This window comes from Coptis chinensis, chromosome 2 (assembly GCF_015680905.1).
Source record: "Coptis chinensis isolate HL-2020 chromosome 2, ASM1568090v1, whole genome shotgun sequence".
Lineage (NCBI taxonomy): Eukaryota > Viridiplantae > Streptophyta > Magnoliopsida > Ranunculales > Ranunculaceae > Coptis > Coptis chinensis.
In genome coordinates this window covers 48,278,269-48,286,637 of record NC_141457.1, presented here as the reverse complement: position 1 = coordinate 48,286,637, position 8,369 = coordinate 48,278,269, and the positions used below count along the sequence as shown (strand labels likewise).

Below are 8,369 nucleotides of genomic sequence, written 5' to 3'. Positions count from 1 at the left end.
TATATATCTCAGTGTGAGGATTAGGGATCCACTCCTGACTTATGTAAAGCAAGTCTATCCTCTCTCGTGATGTTTGTGTCTGTGTCCTAGTTACACTCAATACATCTTTATCCTCTCTCTATAGACTTATTTTCATTTCTTTTTCTATTGTGTTTGTGTCTGGGTGTTTGAGTGTGTGTGTGTTTCTCATTTCAGATAAGCTGAAAAATTTAAAGAAGAGGTCCATAAATAAGAAAGAAGGTGTTTGACTAGTAGATTGACCATTCTACTTACAAAATTACAAATGAACTCGAATCTTGAGACATCAATCCAAAAACTAGTAGACATAAGAACTAAATGAAACACTTGTTTTTCTTGCATGAAACACTGGAAAGAGTGGACCACCATTACCTCCAACACCTATCCCCACATGTATACCTTCACCAATAATTATTCGTTTAACTACTGCAAAACGGCATCAGCCCCAACACCACCAAAAACTAGTCCTTCAGTCCCCATCAAGCACCTAATACCCCCACTGAAGCACTTTTATCCCTGACCCCTGTAGCTGATCCAAGTTCCAAAACTCCACCTACATTACAACCTTTCTATGCAATCGATTTTCTCTTACATGAACCAATTTCTTTTTCTATTACACTATAGCACATGTAAAGTTGAATAAGATGCACCATAAATAATAAGTAATGTAAATCATATTTGACATGTCTCACGATCATTAATTATGCTCCATAGAAGACAATCTATTTCTTTGTATTCATTATTCATGCCTCTTAGTTAAGCACACTCTTAAGTAAGTTTGAGTATGTTTTACAATACTCATTTGCGAAGTTCACTGGAATGATTTCTAAACACCCAAAGAGGTAATTAACATTTAAGTGAAATGTAGGCTACAGTAAACAAAGTAAACATTATGAGTAGCCATTCCACTTTTCTCCTTTGAGTGTGTGTGTGTTCCTGAAAACTTGCTTTTATATTCTTCACCATGCCTTAATTCTACAACTCCTCCAGCACCACTTCCAACCATTTTCACGACAAGCACCATGCCACCACTCCTATTTCTGCCTCCTCCACCAACAACCATACCTCCAAGACCAAAAAGGGATGCCACCATCACTACAGTGGACTACCAGTAAATAAAAGTGTATCAGTATCACCACTACCATTGGCAACACCTACACCCACATGTAAACCTTTCTTCCGAATATTAATTCCAATAAGTACCATGACATCCCCACAAGCCCCCACTAGAAATACTAACAGTAAATAAAAAATTTGTAATTTACATCTATGGTAAGAACCCAAATTCTAGACTACACTAATCCATATAAAAAAAAAACAATGCCCATCTAGAAATATACTACAAAAAAAAATGACAACCCAAAACACAAATCAGAAACCCAAAGCAGATCAGACGCATGAGATCGGACGCCCGACCCAGCAATACCGTGTGAGTGAAGAAGAGCGGGATGAAGAAAGATTTGGAAGGGAGCGGAGAGAAAGGTGAAAAAAAAAGAGCAGTTGAGGGAAAGAGGGATTTTTTGTCCATAGATACATAGATACGGCAAGAATGGGCATATGCCTTTCGAAATGTGCAAGAATGGCACTCCATTACAAGTAAGAATGGGCATTCAAGCCGGTGACGGCAAGATACGGAGAATAGCATTAAGAGATACCCACAATGCTTAAAAATGATGCATATGCTTTTCGAAATATAGCATAAATTACACTAGCACAAATTTTAATATAAAGTAAGGTAAAAAAATGCACTTTGGTTCGTTGCTTATTTATTTATTTATTTTGAGCTGCAAATACATCTCTAATTATTACACATGAGAAGATAACTTACTTGTAATAGAGTGCCAACAAGAAGTAAACGTGTTGGCAGCGATATCTATCGAGATCTTGCGCTAGAACTGATTCCCTGTCTTTCATTTGTTGTGCTTCGTCGATTATGATATACTTCCAATCAATTCTTGATAGCTTCGACCAGTCGTACATAATAAACCCATATTAGAAAAATTCATCCAGGAATGGGAAGAGCCTCATCATTTCAGACACGAATATTACCAAACTTAAGTTGCAGATATATATGTTTCTTTGCTCTCTTCATAAGAAGCAGATAGTTGAATCTGCTAAATTTCTTCATGTTAATTACATAAGTAAAGAAGCACAGTTAATAAATAGAATGCTAACTTACAGAAAGGCCTTCTTTGTAGTTTGACTCAAACATAGCCATTGCAGCCAAAGAACTTGAGCCCATTGTCGCATAAGGAAGTGTATCAGTCGAACCATGAGGATAGATCTGTAGAAAAGGTCAACATCACACCCCAAATACATATCTAAATTGAACTAATTATTCTGATATCAAGAGCAGTTTAAACTCACATTATGCAAATGAGGTCCAGTAATACCAACTCCACCAAGTACCAAAGCAGCACTCACATGTCCTTGGTAACTAAACAACAATCAATACAATTAGTCCTACTCCAGTTGTATGCATAAGGGATGGAAAAACGTAATTACCTGAAAAGGTGAGTCTTTAATAGTGTAAGAGCTGTAACAACCCTGGACTCACGAGCAGTTGCCTGACGGTGTAACTGCAATTACGAGCTGACCATGTCTACAAATGGACAAAATAAAATGCAATCCATACCAACTAAAAAGACACAAAAAAAATGGTGATAATGAATACCTGTAACTGCCTCAGTATCAACAGCAGTCCCAGCTCCACAACAATATATATTAGGTGCCATATAATGAATCTTCTCACAATTCTTATCAGCAACTATAGGTCCCTCAGTAGCTCTTGTATCTGCTCCAAGTATAATTCCATCCTGAAATAAACAAAAGTTAGTTTTAAAATTGGACCTGGTAAGTAAACTTATCCTGTTTCACACCTAATCCAACCATTTGTTTATAAACCAAAATAGCTTCTCTATAAAACCCACACTTCACATAACAAGAAATCAACACATTCCATTTCAAACTACTCCCATTTCTTGAATTACTCAAAGTAATAAAATGAGCATCAGTTAAATAACTGAAACTCGAGTAAAATGTAACTAGCTTTGGAACTAAAAGTGGGTGTTGCTCAAAACCCAAAGTTATAGCATGAGCATGAAGGTATAACTTCCATAGAACTACAACTTTTAATTCAGCTACAGCAAATGCAGCTCAAGCCTCCTAGCCTGCAGGGCTTGATGATTCTGCTAACATTTTCAAGAATTGATAATTTTGTCTTTTGACTTGGGAGTATGTGGAGAGTGTTCAATAATCCCTAGTTTAAACAGAAAATTGCATAACAACAAAATCAGTATATACTTTTCTGAAAAAAAAAATAAAAAATAAAAAATCATGGAACCACATTCACATTCACATTTTCATTCACAAGTAGGCAAAATATAGAAGATCTATTTCAAATGTAGACGGACCTGTCCATTAAGTTTTTCCTTCCCATGATCTCGCCACCGGTTTGGGTTGTAAATGAACCAGGGTAGCTTCTTCTTCCTCCCTTAGCTTCCGCTTCATGCAACATGGTGTGTGAAACTCCAAGTGTGCTTTAAACCATTTCTAGCCACTACATCAAGCGCTCCAAGTGCAACAATAACGCTGGCACCATTTTTGGAAGAAGGCAAAGTTGAGAGTCTACAACCCAAAAAATTACACTATAGTCTATTCACACACATTATAACTTAACAAATATGCAGTGAAGCCATTGGGGTACCCCAATCACTTAACCAATTTCACATCATAACATGCATCCACTGAAATTCAAATCAATTTTTGTTTCCAGAACAATTCAACCAATTGAAATCAAGCTAAAAAAAATACCTGAATTGATAGCTAGCAAAAAAGAACTATATTCGCATAGTCCAATAAGTGTTTTTGCTCCTAATACCAGAAAAAAGTTAGCTTCTTTAATTTCTACAAACAAGTTTGATTAAAACTTCTTACTTCCAAACAAAAACAAGTTCAACATTGTAGAAACTAAAAGAAAATCATGACTTTACTCTATTTTATCGGTAAGCAAGTTCAAAGATTGATTTTTTCTTCGTAACTTACCAAAAATTTGAGTTGCTTTCTCTCAATAATGAAGGATGAAGGAGAAGGCAAAACTGAATCCGAAATAAACCGCCTACAACAAAAGAATTGAACTTGCAACAATTACAGAAGATAGAGAAAAGGGGGAGTACCTAAAATGAAAGGGAGTTCAGAGGTGAGAGGAGAGAAGCTAAGCTAAGTAGAGACCTGATTAAATTTCTCCATCTTTTGTTTCCTTTTAGTTTAGGTTTCATTCCTCTCTGATTAAATTTCTGAAAGTTTCTTCCCTCTCTTTTTTTTCAGTGAAAAATCGAAGTGTTTGGCGCTGCTAATTATCGAAATCGCACGCAATGGACAACACAATTTTTGACAGTTTCAAACATCGTTATAAAATACCAATTCTCACGATATTCTAAAATGTCACTACTTTAATATTAGTACCGATGAAATTAATCGTCGCCCTATGTACAAAACAATTTCCATGTTTTATCGTCGGCACTACACAAATTCAACTTTATAAAAAACGAGATTATTATTGAAAATAAATATAATACAATTTCTGACGAAAAAAATGTCGCAAAATCTAATTTTAATAGCTGAAACCAATAAATTAGTAGGGACGATTTAAACATGCCAAAAGGTGTGTTTCGGGGACAAAACAAAAACGTCGCTAAAAGTTTCGTCGCTAAAAAACATGTTTGTTATAGTGACTCTCAATGGACTTCACTTCTCCTTCTACAAGCAAACCTAGTTGTCTCTGCTTGAGTCTAAACATGTTAACCTCCACAGAAAGATTTCCAAAAGAAGGAGTCATTGAGCCATCCCAGCAATTCATTTGGGCATTGGCGGTTGCCAAGAAAGGACGTCCTAAGATGATGGGAATATAATCATGAGCAGTTTCTGTGTCGAGAATAACGAAGTCAACTGGGTAGTAAAAATCTTGAACTTTAACGAGAATGTTTTCAACTACTCCTTTGGGATACTTAATAGAACGATCGGCTAACTGCAAAGTCATTTTGGTTGGTTGAAGTTTTGTTAGACCTAGTTGTTTATATAAATAAAAAGGGAGTAAGTTAACACTCGCCCCTAGGTCTAATAAAGCAGTTGTTATGAAGGTATCACCTAAGGTGCATTGTCTGATGGGGCGACCAGGGTCCTTATACTTAACGATTCCGTTATGTTCAGATAAAGAGGGATATTGTTCAGTTAAGAAGGTTTCATGGGGTATGTTGGTTTTTCTCTTCTTGGTGCACAACTCTTTTAGAAACTTAGCGTGTCCAGGTAGACCTTTTATAGCATCTAGAAAAGGTAGGTTTATAGTCAAATTTTTAAACACTTCCCTAATCTCATCAAAATTCTCATCCTTTTTAGACACAACTAGTCTCTAGGGATACGGTGGTTTATCTCTATATTTAACATAAGGTTCAAAAGTATTATTAGTCTTTGCGTTATTTTTAGCCGTTTTCCATCTAGGTGTCCATATTGGAATCTCTACAGGTGTAGGGTCTTCAATTTCTATTATAGTATTTGGTATGGTATTATTTTTAGTTTGCGGGTGATCTTTAGGCATAGTCACCTGGTTATCAACTACTCGCCTTGACCGAAGGGTAGTGACTGCCTGTAGGCCCCCCTGAGGTTATATTACCATTACACTGAATACTTTTTCTTTCGAAGGCGGTGTTTGTTAACTTAGGATTAGGCACTGCTTGACTTGGAAACAAGCCTGTTTGGTTATTATTTTGGTTAGGAGACATGTCAATAACCTTTTGGCACAAAGACTACATCATTTGCACCGTTTGTTTCATCATATTAGAGTTCTGATCATGCTGATCTTTCATCAAGTTGGAGTTTCGTTGTATAATTTGATTTTGTTTTTCCAACAAGGTCAATACTACTACTTCTGTAGAAGGTTGAACTAGAATTAAGACTTGTTGAGCATTCATGTCTTGATGTTGATAGTTCTGGGTCATGGGCACTAAACCTTTATTTTGGTCACCTAAGTTTCCTTGTCCTTGAGGTTGAGTTAACTGGTTGAAGTTTGATGGTTGTGGTGGGGGTTGTGCATAAACAAGAAGACAATAGAAGTCGGAATGCTCAAGACTAAAATAGACATTACAATGAATAGATTTAATGTTCATGATAGGAGTGGGTTGTTGTTTAATAGAGATGGCATCTACCTTTTTAGTGAGGACATCGATAAGAGTTTTAAGCTCGGGATCATGTTTAACTTCAAAAGAAGAAGGAGTGGAGCGGGAAGATTCGTTACCTCCCCAATTGTTGTTCCTCTTAGATTGATCTTCTAAGAATTTATAAGCCTCTAAGGCTCCTTTACTAAGAAAACTACGCCCAGTCATGATATCTAAAACCGCCTTATGACGATGTAAAAGCCCCTTGAAGAAGGCATGGACAAGCGTGTCTTTCGCAAGATTATGATGAGGACATTCAATGATAAGATCAGTGAAACGATTCCAGGCCTCTGAAAAGGATTCATGAGGATTCTAGCAGAAGAAATGAATCTTTTGAAGCATTTCATCTGTCTTCAGTGGTGGGTAAAACTGTTCCATGAACAATTGAACAAGATTAGCCCATGAGTCCACTGAGTTTGGCGTTTGGGCAGTTAACCAAGATGTCGCCTTGTCGGCTAGGGTGAAAGGAAACACCCTAAGTTTAACTTGATCTGGACTTACGCTAGGATGATGGAATGTAGTGAGAACTTGTTTTATCCTATGCATATGCTGGTAAGGCTTCTTGTGGTCTAAACCATGAAAAACCGGTAACAAGTTAAATATATTAGGGGGAATTCGAAAATCCCCCACTAGGTCTGCAAGAACGATGCACGACTTAGGGCCATCGTTTAGGGCTTTATAAAAATCCGAGAGAGGAGTCTCTTGTTCTTTAGCCATTGATGCAGGTGTAGTGTGTGAAATTCTAGATAGGCATGTGGTATTTATGTCTACAAAAAACAAGCCTGATTATACTCGAATTAAACTCCTATAACAAAAGAAACGAGGAGTGAAAGAAGGAGTACCTGAATGCCTCCTTGCTACGCTTATGAATAGCTTCTTGTATACGCAAGTTCAGTATATTTAACAAGTTATAAACACTGAATAACTTGAAGAAATGGAAATTTGGACTAACCTATGAAAATCGGGCTGCTCAAGAAGAGGGTGCGAGTCGTGCTCAGAAATGGCCTTAGCGGGCGCAGGTCGCGCTCAGGTCCAACTCAATTTCAAGGCGCTTCAGCGTAGGGGGCGCTCGAATTTGCCTTGATAGGGCGCGGGTCACGCTCAAGTCCAACTCGAGTTCCAGGCGCTTCAGCGCAGGGCGCGCTTAGAAGTAGCCTTTTATGGGTGCGGGTCGCGCTCAGGCTATTCTTGCGAAAAAAAAATTAGTTTCTGAACTAGACAATCACGGTTAGAACCAAACAAGAGTGGGTGGGTTGAGAATGGGGGATTGCCCCTTGGATTCAAGCAATTGAATTCTTGTCCTGAAAAAGTTTAAGATGGCAGCGGCGCCATTTGATAATAGCAAATTTACGTTTAAACTAACTGTCTATGTGTAAACACAAATAATCAATCACATAAATAAGTGCTTAAATCAATATTCCTACTCTCAATTCATTATACAATATAGAGAGTCAGAATTCGTTCCACTCTTAATCTATCAAGACTAAATGAATTCAATTTATCAAACATAAGGAAACAATAGTGAGATTAATGATAGTAGTGTTGTGATTTATTTAAACTAAAACTAATTATAAATTAATTAAACTAACAATGCAATAAACTAATTATAAATTAAACTAATTTAAACTAAGTAATTAAAAGGTGAATTTAATGAATAGGAAGAACATAGAGGAAGGATTAATCCTTCTATGTAAAGCTATGATTATAAACTAGTTTATCATGTTTTAATCTTAACCTTTATTAATCTACACAAGGTAAAACAACAAAAGCCACAATTTATTATTGATCTCTAACCAATCCTAGCAATCTCTATACTAAGATATAATTAGCATAAGAGAAATTCTCCTCCACAAATCTCTTTGTGGAGTTTCCTTTCTTTAGTTCAACTTATATAATCTCTATCTCTAGACAACTATAAAACTTGAACTTGAAGCACATAAGACAATAAGAAAATTAAAGAAGAACAATCCTAACCCTCACATAGACTTCATAAAACTCCTTTAATGGAGTTTTTAGCCTAGTTTCATTAGGTTCATTAACAATAAACAATAATAATAAGACATAATTAAATTAAACTAAACTTGATTAAAATAACTTGAATTCAAATTTGAAGATTGAAATATAAACTAAGTATTTTATTCT

General features: G+C 36.3%; 1 pseudogene across 1 annotated transcript; it reads right to left on the bottom strand.

The window, feature by feature from the left end:
• Window positions 1-1,796: 1,796 nt before the first annotated feature.
• LOC147516345 (proteasome subunit beta type-7-B-like) lies at window positions 1,797-3,535 on the bottom strand (annotated as a pseudogene). The gene is made up of 6 exons (XR_015213026.1): window positions 3,432-3,535; window positions 2,693-2,886; window positions 2,524-2,620; window positions 2,386-2,455; window positions 2,198-2,302; window positions 1,797-1,980 (listed from the first exon to the last, which is right to left on the bottom strand). The product of XR_015213026.1 is annotated as a proteasome subunit beta type-7-B-like (transcript).
• Between the last annotated feature and the right edge of the window lie 4,834 nt (window positions 3,536-8,369).